The 17226-nt window shown below is 52.5% G+C and overlaps 1 protein-coding gene across 3 annotated transcripts in view; it reads left to right on the forward strand.

Moving 5' to 3' along the window:
- Positions 1-17226, forward strand: part of ARSG (arylsulfatase G) — a 129020-nt gene that overhangs the window by 27826 nt on the left and 83968 nt on the right. The window contains exon 1 of one of the 3 annotated variants that reach the window (XM_075562141.1): positions 9-128. The exons of the other annotated variants lie outside the window; for them this stretch is intronic. The gene's annotated coding sequence lies outside the window, so the exon portion shown is untranslated. Of the gene's footprint in view, positions 1-8; positions 129-17226 lie in introns of those variants that run through there. 3 annotated transcript variants of the gene reach the window in all.

Here is a 17226-nt window from a genome sequence, read left to right on the forward strand (position 1 = left end):
CGCCGCCGCCGACCATGTGCTGCGAGCGGCGAACGCTGCGGAGGGGGCCGTCCTGGCGCGCGCGCGCCCGCCCACGTGGACCGGGATGGCGCCGCGCGCGCCCCCGGCTCGGAGGGGGGTCACAGGAGGTAATCCCTATGCCGTCCGGGCTCGGCGGTGGGGGTGGGGCGGGGGGATCCTCGCGGCTGCCCTGGCCGGTGACCCCGGAGTCCTAAACCCGGCGTTCCCTTGCAGGCCCCGGGGGTCGTTGCGCGCGCGCGGGACCCGAGCAGCCCCGAGGGCTTTGATGCAACCCAAGTGGGGAGCGCCGGCCTGCGGGGGTGATCGGCGGCTCCCGCCACCCTCCCTCCCGGGATTCCCGGCCGGGTGCACCCCCGGGGCTGCCTCTGACCCGCAGCCCCCTGGAGCGCTCGCCGCTCAGCGCGGAGGACTTGAGGATAGGGGACGCGCGCGCGCGCGCCCCCGCCGGGGCTGGTCCCGCGGTGCTTGCGGCTGCAGCGGCTCCGCGCCGCCCTGGGCAGAACAGGTTCCTTCCAGTTTGGGTGTGAGCTGCGCGCGCGGCGCCGCGAACCCCGAGTTCCTCCGCCAGCACCCACTTCCCCTAATTTCGTCAACACGCGCACCCTTCCGGGGGAGGGAGGCGGGGGTGCCGCGGCAGGCCCCAGGGAGCGGGTGGCGGGGCGCTTTGGGTGCCGCGTGTCCTCCCCCTCCTTGGCGGCGGCGGCAGCATTCGCTTTGGGAGAGGGATGAAAGCCGCCGCCAGGCTGAGTCAGCATCCCGCGTTCGGAGCGCGGGTGCGCGCGCGCGCTCGTATCTTCCCTCCCGGGCGGAAGGCCACTCCACACAGGTGCATGACTGCCCAGCCCTCGGGTAGCTGCCCCAGGTTTGGGGCCCAGGTGGCCCTGTTCCGAAGTCCGCAACCCCACGGTCTCTGTGAACTCAGCATATGATGCACCGGAAACCACAATTTGGAGCTTGTGGGGACAAAGCCATCTCGGGTCCCAGGCATTGCGCAGTCCGTGGGGGCGCTGGCTTGGCTCGCTGGTCTCCACCGCTGCCCCAGAGCCGGCCACGTGGGCACCTGTCGGCTGCAAAGCCTGTTCCATTCCCTGGAGGACTTGGGCTCCTGCCTTCCTTGGGATTGGGGAGGGTACAGTGGTGGCAGGGACTGAGAGTGGGAGCCTCGTTTGGGAGCCTGTGTAATGAGGAACACCACCCCGAAGAGTTTTAGGGTAGTCCCTGCTGGGCGCTTCGAACCCTAGTGACGCAGTGGTTAAGCGCTGGTCTGCTAACTGAAGTCTGCTTCTGTAAGAATGATAGCCTTGGACATTTTTGTGGGAGTTCTGCTCTGCTCTGTAAGTCCACGGAGAGCAGGCAGCTTCAGTTTTCTCCCAGAGTGCCTGGTGGCTTTGAACTGTTGACCTTCAGATAACTCAGCATCTAACCCAAAGTGTCCGAAGTTCGAACTCGGCAACCAGGGTGGAACCGCCCTTGTGGCTTTCTGATATTGTAACTCTTTTCTGGGAGTAGAAAACCTCATCTTTCTCCTGGGGCAGCTGGTGGTTTCAAACTGCTGACCTAGCAACCCAATACGTAGCCACTAGGATGCCACTGATGCAAGGGTCAAGATTGTGCCGTTCGGAGGTGTGTGGGCCCAGAATGGAACCGAAGCCTCAGTCATGCACCTGTGTGGAATGGCCCCGGAGGGAAGATGTGCGCGCGGTTGGCGTGCTCGCTCTTTCCTGGACACTGTGTGAAGCGCCATCCGTGCGTGATCCATGTGGCCTCCCATCAGCAAGCGCCTGAAGTGGGCACAGTCATTGTCCCCACGTTACAGGTGGGAAAAGAGAGGCCCAGAGTCCTGGAGGGATTGGACCTCTTAACATCTGGAGTCTCGCTGCTCTCATGCAACAGGGGACCTTTGCCATCTGCCTTTAGATCGATCGGCTGGAAACCTAGCCCTGCCGGACGCCAATACCGACTTTTGCCCGTCCTAGGTTGCCTTGACCTCCCCCCCACAATCCTGCTGAGTCCAAGCTGGAGAGCTCTTGCTCTTTTCACTCCTCGAAGGAAAGCAAACCGCTGCTGCCTTGCGGTTCTAATAAACTCCCACCCCCCACCCCCAACAAAACTAACTCTGTTTAGTTCTAAATAAGAACAAAAGAACCTTTGGAATCTGGAGAGGAGGGCCAGAGAAACCAGGAAAGCGAATGCATTCCCCCCACCTGCCCCCTGGCCTCTCTTTGGTGTTTGCCTCAAGCCAAGTGACAGCCGCTGGTCCTCTGCCTGTAGGGGAAGGCCGGAGGAGGGTGCCCTGAAGGCGTCCTGGGACATCTTGGGGGATGAATGGGCGCCTGGAGCCTTCCCCACCATTCTGTTTTCTCTCCCTCTCCCTTAGGGCCATTTGCATGAGAACAGGTCCTTTTGTGCAGCGCTGGCCTGCCTTTTCTCTGTCCCTGTGTTGAGCCCCGAAGTTGTACACGTTGGGTTGCTAGGCAGATAGGACGGTGGCTTGCAAATCAGCTCACTGCACTTACTAGCCTGTGAGAACTTCAACTTGGGCTGGGTAGATGGACAAGTATCCCTCGAATGGAACCAGGGGTAAGGGTGGGGGTAGGGAGGTGGTCTTCAGGACTGCCAAGGAAGAGGGGGCACTTGAGGCCACACCTCTCGTACCTGAGGCTAGGTAGACTCCCTGGTCTCCTCAGTCTCTCACCTGAGAGCCTGCACTCTAGATGCTTGGATTTGCTCTCTGCTTCTTTGGGCAATAGGAACCCTAGTGGCATAGTGGTTACACAGTGGCCTGCTAACCGTGAGGTCTGTGGTTCAAAACCACCAGCAGCTCTGCAGGAGAAAGACGAGGCTTTCGACTCCTGAGAGGAGTTAAGTCTCTGAACCCACAGGGACAGTTCTACCCTATCCTGTCGGGTCGCTGTGAGTTGGCATTGACTCGATGACAGTGAGATTGGTTTTTGGGTCTCTAGTGAAGTCTGGGGTCGTGCAGGTGAACTGAAAGATGGGTAGTTCCGCTTTCCTAAGAGGCACCTGGGAAGAAAGGTCTGGTGATCCAAGTTTGAAAACAGCCATTGAAAACTCCAGAGGGCACGTCCATTCTGACACAGCAGGCCCCATGAGTCACTTGAAGGCATTCGGCTTTGTCTTGTTTTCCTCGGCCGGGCAGCAGAGAGCCTTCCTCATCTAGGAGCCTTTTCAGTGAGCCCATTGCTCCTCCTGGTGGAGGTGGCGGGCTTCTCCTAGGTTTGTGGGTCCTGGATTCCACTTCCAACACTGCTCAAGGCAACCTAGGACAGGCAAAAGTCAGTGTTGGCGTCCGGCAGGGCTAGGTTTCCAGCCGATCGATCATAAGGCAGATGGCAAAGGTCCCCTGTTGCACCAGAGCAGCGAGACTCCAGATGTTCACATGCTTCCAGGGACAGGTTTGAAGATTGACAGGAGGGCACTGGTCATTGTAGGGGAATCCATTTCAGAGCATGAAACCCAGCTCAGAAGGCTTCTTCCCCAGACCAAGCGCACCTCATTCTCCTCGCTCCGTTGGCTTCTGCTCCCAGAGCAAGGGCCATAGTGCTGCTGTTGCCCCCACTGCCAGTGCCTGCCTTGGGGAGGGAATTGAAAGAATGACATCATAGAACCTGCCTTTCTCCAAGGAAGAGGGAGCCCAAGCTCACGTGCCCCTTCCCTCCTGGCCATGTCACAACAGGTGCGTTTCCAATGCAAATTTACCTTTATGCTTCATAAGACATTGTCAACACATGTGGCATATGCTGTTTTATCGCACATTATTACTGCTTTCATAGTTGTGATGGTAACTCAATCCAGGGGGAACTTTTTTGCTAGTTGGAACGAAGTAATAAATGAAGCGGCAATGTCTGAATGCGAGGGAGAAAGACCAGGCGTTCTTGGAGTTAAGGTCTTGGAAATCCACAGGACCAGTTCTACCCTGTTCTACAGGGTTGCTATGGGTCGGGATCGAGGGCACAAGGTTTGTATTACAGGCAGGTAGGGTAAGGTAGCCATTAAAATACTGTGGGACATATACGTGCAGATGGTTGTTGTTGGTTGCCACCACTGAGTTGGTGACAATGCATGGTGACCCCAGACATGAACGAGCCAAGCCCTGCGGGGAACCATGCTGTCCCCACCATCGGTTGTGGACAAGGTACTTGTGCTCCATTGGCTTTTCATCGGCTGATGTATGAAAGTAGCCACCAGGCCTTTCTTCCTAGTTTGTCTTAGTCTGGAAGCTCCATGAAAACCTCATAGCACCAGGCAGAGCTCCACTGACGGGCGTGCGTGTGTGCGTGAGGCACATTGACAGGGAATCTGACTTGTCTCCCCCATAAAACAAATTCACTGCCATCAGGCCCATTGTGACTCATAACGACCTCATAGGACAGGGTAGAGCTGCCCCTGCAGCTTTCTGAGACTAAACCCATCCCCTTTTAAAAAATCATTTTATTGGGGGCTCATACAACTCTTATAACAATCCGTACATACATACAACAATTGTGTAAAGCACTTTTGTACATCCATTGCCCTCATCATTTTCAAAACATTTGCTCTCCACTTAAGCCCTTGGCATTAGCTCCTCATTTTTTCACCCTCCCTCCCCGCTCCCCTTCCCTCATGAACCCTAATTTATAAATTATTATACTGCCATATCTTACACTGTCCGATGTCTCCCTTCACCCACTTTTCTGTTGTCCTTTCCCCAGAGAGGGGTTTATATGTAGATGCTTGTAATCAGTTCCCCCTTTCCACCCCACCCTCCTGTATCGCCACTCTCAGCACCGGTCCTGAAGGGATCATCCGTCCTGGATTCCCTGTGTTTCCAGTCTGAGACTAACCCTTTATGAGAACAGAAACCCTTTATGAGAACAGAAAGCCTCATCTTTCTACTGAGGAGCAGCGGGTGGTTTTGAACTGCTGACCTTTCAGTTAAGAGTCCAATGTGTAACTCTCCTACAGAAGAGGCAAGAATTTGATCATGGACCTCCCCATCCTCCCCAGTTGAATGGAGTTCCGAGCCAAAGAACAAAGAGATACAGAATTCCTGACCAGATGACAAACTGTTCTGTCATTAATACGGTGCTGGATCGGCCTGAAAGGGGAGTTTAACGGCTTTATTTTTATAGTCAGCATTTACACATACACCAGAAATGCTCTCTTTGTCCTCTGCTTAAAGTTACAATGAAACATTGTAACCAACTTGACGTGGCACAAGGAGGTTTACTACTTTTCAAATGTCTTTTAGAGGATTCCCAAGCTACAGCATTTGAAGGCCGCTGAACACGGTCCATATAGAGACGTCCGGGTGGTCCCATCGAGTGGGGAGACAGGACAACTCAAGAGCCAGCACAGTGTATTGGGTGTGAATGGCGAATGGTGTCATAAGAGATACATTGTCAGATAGTATCAGGGAGAGGGCATCCAACCTCAGCCCAGCTTCCACCCTCTATGTGCCCTGGGTTGGTTTGAACCCAGCAGAAGGGAGCCCTGGTGACTAGTGGGTGACGTCATCGGGTTGCTCTCTGAAGGCATCAACTTGATGACAGGGAGTTTTCAGTAATTTGTTTTTTTTCCCTACTGCCTCAGTCTATTTATCAAATGGGCACACTAAGAATAGTTCCTACTTCATAGGGCTCTTCTGAGACCAAGACAGAGTGGACATGTGAGGGGCGTGTGCCTGACACATGGCGATGTGCTATTACCTTGTAGTTCAGTTTTTGGGGAGATTCATATCTTTTCATTCCTAAGAGGGTTTTTGTTTGTTTCAGTGACTGGTTTGTAAACACTTTTCATCATTTGCACTTGTTTTCACGTTGCCATCCTGGCAGAGCAGAAGTCCCCGTGTCCATAGGACAGGACTTAAAATCCAGATGCCCGTCCAGAGGAGCCTGGTGGCCAGGTGGATTGCATACTGCATGGCTCACCAGTGACTAACTGAGGAAAAGAGATGACGCTGTCTGCTCCCAGAGGATCTGGGGGGCGCTTTGGGGTATTTTGGGATTCTGAGAGAGGCTGGGCCTTAGTCTCTCCCCATCAGGCTGCACAGGGCCAGGTTGTTCAGAAACGTGATCTGCTTGGGCTTTTCGAGCCATGAGGTAGTAAAAACAAGCAAACAAACGTGTGAATCTGTCACTACGGGTGACAAAGCCCAAGAAAGCCTGCCCTGGCCTTGCTTGGTGGAGGCTCCGTCCCTGCCCTCCAAAACAAACCGCACTCACTGCCACTGAGTGAATTATGACTGCTCACAGCGACCCTATGGACTAAGCAGAACCACCCTTGTGGGTTTCCGAGACTGTAAGTCTTTACGGGAGCAGAAAACCTCATGGTTCTTTCAAGGAGCGGCTGGTGGGTTCGAACTGTGGACCTTGTGGCTAGCAACCCAACAGGATTGTAAAATTTAAAAGGGCGTTGATGCCGTTGGAAGGTGCTCTGCGGTTGGGAGAGGCACAGGTGCCAACTGTGCCTGGAGGTAGCATCCTGGATGGGATGAAACGTCTTGAAGTCGCTCCTTGTGGATGCGCCCATGTGTAAGCACAGACCAGCCGGTACTTCCCTTGCTTGGTGGGTAACTGGCTGTCCTAGGGGGCTTCAAAAAGCTGGTGGAGAAATGGAATGACAAGGTTGTGGAATTTCATCACAGACCCTTGGATGGTAACGTTCTTGAGGCTCCAGAACGCTTGGCTGTAATTCTTTTCAACCTGTACCTGCAGGGAGTGGAGGCTGGAAATCGGTGAGGCCCTGAACAGGTGGGAAAGGCCAGGACAGGAAGACTGAGGCAGTGGAGGTGCGGATGGGGTTAGCAGCACAGGAGCCAAGGGACTAGGAGAGGGCCCACTGTGTTTGTGGGTGTGAGGGTGTTGCCCCACCGGACTGGCAGGGCCCTGCCATGAGCTGACTGCTATCACGCCCAGCCACCTGGTGCTGTTGGTGACTTCTTCCTGGGGGTGACTCCTTTAACTGGGCAGGATGCTCCATTACATGTCATTGCTGTCAACGAAGAAGCCTGCTCCCAGACAGCTCAGCCTACATCTGGAATGTTCCGGAGCTCTGTGTCCTTCAATAGAAAAATCGTACAGAACCTCATCTCAGGGAAAATGCTAAAACCAAGCGAAACAACCCCCAGCTCACTGACATTGACTCAATTGTGACTCCGTGCGGCCCCACGGGACTGAGTAGAACGGCCCCTGTGGGTGTCCGAGGCTGCGAGTGAGCAGAAAGATGAGCAGAAAGCTCCATCTTTGTCCTGTGGAGCGGCCGGTGGTTTTGAGCTGTTAACTCACCAGAGCTTTCCTTGGGGAGGCCTCTGTAAATACCTCAAGCGAGTTGCAAAGGTGGTAAAGAAAAGAACAAAAAAAATCTTAGATTAAAATCATTTGAAGCATGGTGCTTTCAGGAATAGGTACAAACCAAACCCACTGCCAGATGTCTAGTGCATTCTGACTCTCTGAGTAGCACTGCCCCGTAGGGATTCTGGGACTACATCTTTATGGGAGGAGACAGCCTCGTCCTTCCTCCCGGCGAGCAGTTTGGTGGGTGGTGGCTTTGAACCGGTAGCCTGACAGTTAGTCGTAACACTAACCCACTATGCCACCCGGAGGACTCTTTAGGAATGAATCCAGGTTACACTAAACTTGGAAGTGGCACGGGGCGTGAGTCACAAAATCTGACAGGAAATGTTGGTGGGGGCAGGTTTGGCAGTTCAGGCTGAACTTGGGACTGCTAGCCTTTGCCGGGTGAAGTCAGGCTCACTTTGGACTTGGGGAGCGGCCCCACCTGCCATGTCCCTCAGGACTCAAGGAATAAAAAACCGGCTCTCCTTCCCAGGCCACGCGGAAAGGGAACAGCTGGTGCCCCACACCTTGTCCAAACACACACCTATTGTCCTCTGGCCTCACCTTCCTAAGTTCCGGACTCCAAGGCCAAGATGCAAAGTTAAGCCTCCCTGTTAACCCTTTAGGCACATGCACCCCTGCCTCTCAAACTCACTGCGATCCAGCCAATGGGGAAGCACAGCAACCTGGTAGTACAGGATAGAACTGCCTCTTCGGTGGATTTTCGAGACTAAAACTTTATGGGATCCAAAGACCTGGTCTTTCTCCCTTGGAGCAGCTGTTGGTTTCAAACTGCTGGCAACCGGGGCTCCTGCTAGTGCAGTGGATCTCACCTGCCTAATGCCACGACCCTTTCGTATAGTTCCTCATGTTGTGGGGACCCCTAACCATAAAAAACCCAAACCCATTGGCATTGAGTCCGTTCCAACTAATAACCCTATAGAGCTACAGAGTAGAACTGTCCCATAGGCTTGAACTGTCCCATAGCTTATGAGTTGGGCTGCTAACCATGAGGTCAGCAGTTCAAATCCACCAGCTGCTCCAAGGAACACATATGAGGCTTTCTACTCCTGTAATACCGAGTCGGAATTGACTCAAGGGTAGTGATATTTTGAGTTTAGTCTTCACAGAGGCTGACTCCTACCGACAGAGCTACTGGTGGCTTCCAACCACCGCCCTATCGATTAGCAGTCTTATGTTTAACCATTGCACCACCAGGGCTCTGGGTACCAGGAGTACGCAGCACCTAACACAGGCAAACATCCTTGCCGTCCCAGAACTTATATCCTAGATCTGAAGCATCCCATACTGAAGCACCGTGTCCGTTTTCAGCTGGCAACAACCCAAGGGGAGTCTCTGACATTGCACCATACACCTTGACTCTTCACCTGACCCAAAGTCACATGCGCTGGTAGGCACTGTAAGGAATTCTGGGGCGCAAAACAGGACCAAAGATCCAATCGGCAAAGTTTAGAAGCAGGCTTTATTGAGAGGCTTGCGGGCCGATTCAGCAACTCAGGGTATTGAGCTATTGAAACCGCGCCTTGGGGAATTTAGGCTGCGTTTTTATACCCCTGCTGGCAGGCACACCTGGGAAGGATCAAAGCTGGGGAGGATCTGTGCACACCAGGGCTTCAGCAGGGAAGAGTTCTATACGTCCAGGATGGGTAGAGTGGAGTGTGCTTATCTTCAGAAAACATTCTGACTCCGGTTCCAGGTGTTTGGGGTTGAGCAGGGGAGGTCAGTGACAGGGAGGTCGATGAGAGGTGAATTCTAAGAGCCAAGCTGAAGGCACCGGATTTAAAATGGAGTCCCTTTTGCCAAGACCAGGCAGGCACCACCCGTCCCCACTCGCCAGGAGCACCCAGCACTCAGCAGCATCTGCCAAGCCGGCACTATCTGGTTCAGGAGGTGAAGCCATTATACAACAAGGAACCATAGTTTAAGGCTTTGGAAATTGCTAGCAGGAATGACTCGGCAGTTCCTTTTGTCGGGTGACAGGGGTGTTTGCAGCTTCTGCTTTCTCTGGGGCTGGGACTCAAGCGGCAGAGCAAGCTGACAAGGATCCGGGCGTGTCACCATCTCAGGTCAGAGTGGTTTGCTGTCAGCATCAGGGCTGCTGTGGGCTGAGCTGGTACTTCGTCCCCAGCATCCTCCTCTCTGTTAGCACTTTAGTCCCCAAACCATGGAGAGCAGGTAGTCTGGGCACTCAGTGAGAGCACAGAGAGGTTCAGTAACTTGGCCAAGATCACACAGCTATTGGATGGCTAGCAGAATCAAGGATACGATTTTCAGAAGACAGGCTAACACCCCCCAAAATCAACTCTCCAAGAAGACAATTTGTTAAGTTCCTGCGCTCCTATGAATTGAAGCATTTTTTCTTTCTCCTCCAAATTTTTGTTTAACCTATGCTCCAACCCCTGGCCTGGCCCGAGCCTCACAAATATGGACTCCAAGACATTTAATTCAAGTTGACCAATCGACTCCAAAGGAGCCCTTGTGGCATAGTACGTTACACATTGGATTGCTAACTACTAGGTCTGTGGTTCAAACCCACTAGCTGCTTCCTGAAAGAAAGGCTCTCTGTTCAAGATTTATAGCCTCTGCAACCCACAAGGCCAGGTCTGCTCTGTCCTGAAGGGTGGCAGTGAGTGAGTGTGAGTGGACCCCAAGTCATGGTGACCCCACCGGTGTTACAGTCGCCTGCGCGCCATAGAGCTTCCAATGGCTGGCTTGCCAGGAGGAGGTCACTCAGCCTTTCTTCCGACGTGCCCCCAGGTGGACTGTAATTTAGGACCGTGGACCCATGAGCCATTTGCACCGGATTAAATCAAGAGCCAGGATGATTCACCGCACAGGAAAACTAGTAGATCACATTCCAGAGAAACATTCTCACGCAAAACCAGCCAGGTGAAAATGCAGACTCTGATATAGGTACCACCGACTAACCAGGATGAGACAAAGCTCTTCTGGCTTGGTGTGACAGAAAGACGAGATGCTTACAGGGGGCCTGCCCTGAAGCTTGAATCTGAATCTTGAGCTCACCCCCAAACCAACAAACCTCTAGTTTGCAGGGAAGACGGGCCACATGAGAAGGTCATCAGTTAGGGAAAAAGTTACCCCAAACTTGGAGGACGACCCGGCCATCTACTTCTGCAAACCTCCCGGTGCCTAGGTCTGCTCCAACGCGGATGGAGCCCAGTTCTGGTGGCGAGCGGGCCACGTGTTACTCATGGAGCTGCTGTGAGTGGACCCTCCTCCCAGGGCAACTGCCATTAAGGACTGCTGGTCACTTTGCAGCGGGCACCAATGTGATCGATGGCCCTTCTACTCAGGCAATATTTTAGAGGGCGACACAGATGTACGGTTTCAAAAGAGGTCGTGGAAAAGTGGAATGGAACGATCGTGACATGTTTTCCAGAGCTGTTTGAAGCCGCTTTGTATGCATGTATGAAATGATGTGGTGTGGGGGCTTGCGTACAAGGAATTCTGTGTGGGGGGGGTGCTGGTGAAGGAGAGAGAATTCCAGGGAGCAAGATGAAACCAGACGGGCCAGAGACCTTGTCTTGACAGGTAGTTGTCGAATCTGGCCGTAGCGTGGGTAGGCGTGAGTTTCTCAACTTCTGTACATTAACGTAGGGACAACAACAACGTGTGCTGTTGGAGAAATACCGGGTGAAACCCAGTCCCAGTTGCTGTCAAGTGGACCCTAGCTCATGGGGACCCTGTAAGGACCGAGTAGAATAGAGCTGTACCTTCCAAGACTGGTGTCTTTCTGGAAACAGAGGCCTGTCCGTCTCCCGTGGAGGGGCGGGGCAGTCAACCGCAGACGTCTCAGCCAGCAGCCAAGGCTTTATCTGCCATGCCACCAGGGCTTGCCTCCCGAGAGGTGCAAGTACGAAGGAAGCCACCGGCATATGCTCTCCATGTGAGAACTGCCCTAGGCTGTCTGCTGGCCTCCCCTAGCCCCGCCTCCCCACTGCACTTACCTGAGCTGATGCAATAGGCCCCAGGATGCTGGCTCAGCCTTTGCCCCTTCTCAACAGAGCAGCCCCGAGGGATTCTGGGACGACATCCCACCCCTTCTCTGGGATTTCAAACTCAGGAGAATTCTGTCTTCAGCCCTCCCACTCCGTGTTGTGTATTGAATGCTGAATCTTAACCTCTGGCTCGAATCCCATCTGGGACTGGGTTGTCTTTGCTATGCTAATGAGGGAGAATGAGTGTAGGGTGTGGTCTGAGTCCCTCTCTTTGGAGACTCGAAATGAGATGGGGCAAACAGATGTCATCATGTCATTGAGCAAGAGGCCTTCGGCCGCAGCTCTAGTCTGTCCTGCAGGGTGACTCTGAGTTGAAATGGACTCCATGGGAGTGGGCTTGGGTTGGGTTTGGTTTTGAGTTTAAGCAAGCAATCAGACTAGGAGTTAGAGTTGGCAGAAGAGGGCTGCCAAGCCACATGGAGGTCCCCAGGGAGCTGAGGATAAAAGGGACATGGACCTGCGTCCAGAGAACACAGACAGAGAAAGCTTGCTGCCGAATGCAGCCTTGTGTCAGGGTCGCTAGAGTTGGAGTGGCAGTGAGTTTTAATGGGACCAAAGAAATGCCTGTCTGTCAAAGCTGCCCGCCCAGTGGCCGTGTTTCTGTGGCAGTGACACTGGGCGGCAGTGACACTGGAGAACCAAGAAGGCGCACTTTCATTTCCTCCCAACTCCCCTGCACTTGCTCTTTGTGCCCACTGCCCCTCCAAACAAGCGGCTGCCTGCTTGTTCCTCCAACTGGCCAGACCCTGTCACTTGTTGGTGGCTCTGCCTGCTGGGCTGACTGCAGGGCTGACTCCTTAGCGCCCGTGGCTCTTCCTACAAATGGCACCTTTGCAGCCAGGTCATCCCTGGCCCCCCTCTTTAATGTTGCCCCTACCCACTCCCCCACGCTGGGTCTCCTGCCGGCTTTGAATTTCTTTCCTTTTTAAAAATACTTTCCGTTGCGAATAAGGTGGAAGTTGACGGAGTAGATTGTCAGTTGAACATCCAACATCTCATGTCATCATCTCCATGGGGCCTTACCCGCTTTCCCCCTGGGCTTCCTGAGCCTCCTGCTGTCCCAGCCCACTGAACTAACATCGTTGGGCCAATGCTGATCCTTTTGATCTGAAGTGGTTGGGTACTCTACCTCAGGAATGACTTCGGTCCCAGACCCTAAGGGTGACAGAGGGCCGTACACCACGGGAGGCTCGCTGTCCCTTTCTGACCAGTAAGTCCAGTCTCTTTAATGATTTTTGAATTGTGGTTTCCCCCCTTTCTTATCTAGGACTTTCTGATAGGATCCTTTTCCGAGCACTTGGGGGTGGGAGCCGGGCACCAGCTAGGTTCTTCTGGCCTCGGGACTGTGGAGACTGATGTTTGTGTGACCCATTTGTCTCCTGGGCTGTTTCCTTGTGGCTTTAGAATCTCACCTCTCTTCTTTTCTCCAGATAGGAAGGGCTCATTGGTTGCACCTTCTGTAGCTGCCTGCTCAGGCGCTTTAAGACCCCGCTTGCAACACGCTTACCTGCTTTGATTTCTCATGACATGTTTTCCTTCTTTAATCCCCCTCCCCAACCCCACCCTACCCCCTCCTCCTGGAGAAAATACTCACTCACTGCCATCAACGCTGACTCATAGCACCCCCTGTGCATTTTCCGAGACTGTAACTGCATGGGAGTAGAAAGCCCAGGCTTTCTCCCAAAGAGCTGCTGCTAGTTTTGAACTGCTGACCAGGGCTTTCATTTGTCTCATTTACTGCTGTGAGCCCAGCGCCTAGGTTAGGGACCAACACTCAATGTGCTTTTGTCGACTGAGTGGCTGGCTGCAGGAATTCATTCCGCTATCATTTCAGACTGCACTGGGACAGCTGGTGGCCAAGGCCCTGCTGGGCACAGGCACTGTGACATCGGCCCCTCCCCCCGCCCCCCAGTCAGCCCGTGGGCACATGCGCTCATTTGATGGGTAAACCAACGCGGCCCTCTGCACCCAGAGATCCCGCCCCCACCGCTTTGTCTCTTTTGGCCTCAGCTCATCCGAAGTCTCTGGAAAACCAACAAAGCCCTAGCCTTCTGCCAGGAAGGTCTGCGACCTCCTTGCTATTTCAGCTGTTTTCCAGGTTCCCTGGGTGGATGTTTGCCGCAGGGGCCCATGGGGAGCCAGGGTCAGGTGCTGGGGTGAGCTGAGCCACTCAGGAAGCCCAAGTCTTCTAGCTTGGGGCCGTTCTGAGGCTGCCCACCGAATCCTCAGGTGGTCTTGCCCCTTTCAGTCTCCGTCCTGGCCTGCAGCCTGCATGCTGGTCATTGCCCTTAGAAGTGACCCCAGAAATCGAAGGGAGGACAAAGCCCAGCATAACAGCAGCCCTGCCCTACGCTGGGGTCATGGAGAAGGAGAGAGTGGGCAGTGAAGGCCCAGTGGCAGAATCCTCACCTTCTATTGGCAGGTGGGGGTGTGTGGGGGGACCCGTGGCCAGAGTCATACACAGCCTGTGTGTCAATAGAAGCACATGTTCCGCTCGCGTGCCCGACACTTTCAGCAGAGCCTTCAGATTAGGGAGAAAGGCCTGGTGCTCTAGCCCCCAAACCAACAACAACCCCATGGATCACAAGGTTCGATTTGCAGCCAGTCACAGAGGGGGGGGCACATTTTGTTCTGTTGTGCATGGGGTCACCCGGGACCCCAGCGATCGGCAGAAAGGGATGCAAGCCCTCCATGAAGGGGATTGGCCACTGAAGTTCAGGCTGCCAAATTAGAGGAGCTAAACCAGTGTATATAAAGGCATCCATGATGGGGCTTCAGGAAGTTTTTGGGAAAATTCCATTGTCTTTTATTTCCAATTTCCCATCGACTTATTGAAATCCTCTCATGGTTGTGTGTGTGTGTTAACAGATTAATTTCTTGAAATTGACACACAAGTTCACCTCAAAGAAATCGCTCATGCAATTGAAGGGACTGGCAAATCTTAAATCCAGGGATCAGGCAATAGGCTGAAGACTGCCCATAATTCACATGACTACAGGGGGCCAACGAACTCCAAATCTTCAGGCCAGATGACAGGCTGCAGGCTCACGCGGTGGCAGGAGCTGGCAAATCCGGATTCTGTGCATCAGGGGCTAACCCAACGCTTCTCCAAGAACCAAAGGTCAGATCAAGAGATGAATGCGGGACAGAGCGAGAGACTTCCGCCAGAAGACCCAAATGGATGGGATTCCGGCCACATGCTGAAGGAAAGTCCTCATCCAATCCTGGCTGCTTACATCCGATCCCAGAATGCGGGATGATGGGAAAACGGAGGGTGACTACTGCATGTCTGTCAAGCTGCTGAGAAACCCAGCCTAGCCAAGTTGACACTTCACACTAACCATCTCAGCACCAGGGGGCTCAGCAAGCATCTACTAGTCCTTATGTCCTGATGAGACAGGTGGGATTTGCTGAGTGAGGTGGTCAAGCAAGGGGTGAATGCTTTCTTTCCCAGGTTTCCCTCAGTGTTCCTGAGTCTAGAAGAGTCTGCTTCACCCAGGCCTCCTCTTCTTTCTGAAAATCAGAGGGTGGTGCAAAGAGACATGGTTGACCTTCCTCCTCAGCGAGAGTAGCACAGGAGGTCTCAAAAGCTTCTGAGTGGCCACCCAAGGTGCAAAGATGACCTCTACTCACCCGAGACAGCAGAGGAAGAAGGAACCCAGGAAATGGTGAAGGACACAGACTGCAGGTTTCACTGCCTTTTCTGCCAGGAGACCAGAAGAATGCTTTGATCAAGAAGAAGCACAATCCAGGAACAGAACTTCAACTTCATATGGAAACCAAATTTACTGCTTTCATCGAGACTGGGGGAACCCCTGAATTTATCGCTCAGAACCGATCCTTAACACAAACTCACCAAAATCATCCCATGAAGCTATTGTTTAGCGAAATAACAGTTTAGCTTAATTAATAGAGTTTTTGATTTTTAAAAAAAGAAAGAGAAAGAAAAAATACTGAAGTAAGAGCAGATGAGATCAGAGGGCAGAAACTGGGGTCAACTTCTCCAGGGCATTTGAGCTCACAATCTCAACTTGGACCTTAATCAAAATCCATAGCTTGGAGCCCATTCTTGGAATGCCTGGCTTGCATTTTTCCTTTAATTAATAGATACATAGAGGATTAGACGTCTCTGGAGATGTGAGCATGAAGAATAATGCAATGGAACATTGGCTAAATTATTTCCATCCTATGAACATTCCAAATATGAATGATTCCCTTTGAAACATTCTCAAAGGCATGTTTTTATCACGGAACTCTACAGAAAGACCAAATCTGTTTGTTTATATTCCCACTTTAATTTCAGCTTCTTTCTTAAAGTGGACTTTTTTTTTACCTCAAGTCTTCTGCATTAGGTCATTCCAAAGTGGATTATTGACCAGGAATGAGGCTACTCCAGTGTTCCAAGCTAAGGTGCTTTACGAAGCAAAGCCTCCCGTGACTGCTGCTCGTGGTCCAAAGCCAAGAGAAGGAGGCTGGGAATCAACCAGCCAGTCAGCAAGTGTTGGTTAAGCACCTCTTTGTGCGTGGACTCTTCTAGAAGTCTTTGGGGCCTCAAGATCAACAAAGATCAGTTGATTCGAATTGAGTCTGAAAGAACAACTCCTTTGGGGAGAAGCAAGAATTTGCATTTGTGAACAATGGGTTCATTGGCCGCCAGGTCACCAGGACTGTTTGCTTGGACCTCCTGCCCATCCTTTGGAGCTGAGCCAGGTCTTCCAGAATTGACATACCTCCAGCCTGTCCCACCCACTTGGGCTGACCATTGCTTGAGTGGCTGGCTTGGCCAGCTGGCCTGTCCTCCCTCCAGAGTTGGGCCCCAGAGCTGGGGTAGCGTGTGCTGGAAGCCCAGTCCTAGCAACATGCTTGTGTGTTGCTCATGGGTTCTCCTTTCATCTCCTCCATCGCTTGAATATTCAACTGAGGCTCGTACGTGGTCCAGAACACTCATTCCTGGGTCTCTTGGGTCAATTCCAACTCACTGAGACCTCATGCGATAGAGTAGAACAGACCCAGTGAGTTTTCTTGACTGCAATCATTACGGTGTTCCGATGGCTCAAAGGTTAAGTGCTTTGCTGTCAACCACAAGGTCAGTGGTTTGAATCCGCCAGCTGCTCCATGGGCGAAGGATGTGACCGCTTCCATAAAGATTACAACCAAGACACAGTGACAATAATCTTTTTTTTAAATTGTTTTATTAGGGGCTCATAAAACTCTTATAACAATTCATATATACATCAATTGTGTAAAGCACCTTTGTACATTCATTGATCAACTTTTCTTTTTTTATTTTTTATTAGGGGCTCATAAAACTCTTATCACAATCCATACATATACATACATCAATTGTATAAAGCACATCCACACATTCCATAATCTTTGTAGAAGAATATCACGGGTCTCTTTCTCCCACAGAGCAGCTGAGTAGGTTCAGACAACCAACCTTCCTGTTCGCCAGCAAGAGCACTCTCTCTCTCTTTCTCTCTCTCTTTACGTGAAGGAGGAGTAATAGGGTTTTAGCTTCTGCTTCATTTGCAACCTTTAATTCCTGTCTTTCAAAGCAATCTGAACAGAAACAACCCAAAACAAAGACCTTAATTTGATTCGTTGCTGCTGGGCTTGTCCACGAAGAAGCGAAGTCAGGCTCATGCAGGCCAAGCAGTTTCTCTGTTCTTCTAAGACCAGACTCAGGATGGTTTTGTTTTCTCGCCTTTTGTTACTCAAGGCTGGTCCAAGGGCTATCAGTGTAGACTCACCCAGGAGTTTCAGTCCCAGCCCCCGGCATTCCTACTGCAGATGCGTGTGGATCCACTCCCCAGCTGATTCCTACG

This window comes from Tenrec ecaudatus, chromosome 10 (genome assembly GCF_050624435.1).
Source record: "Tenrec ecaudatus isolate mTenEca1 chromosome 10, mTenEca1.hap1, whole genome shotgun sequence".
Lineage (NCBI taxonomy): Eukaryota > Metazoa > Chordata > Mammalia > Afrosoricida > Tenrecidae > Tenrec > Tenrec ecaudatus.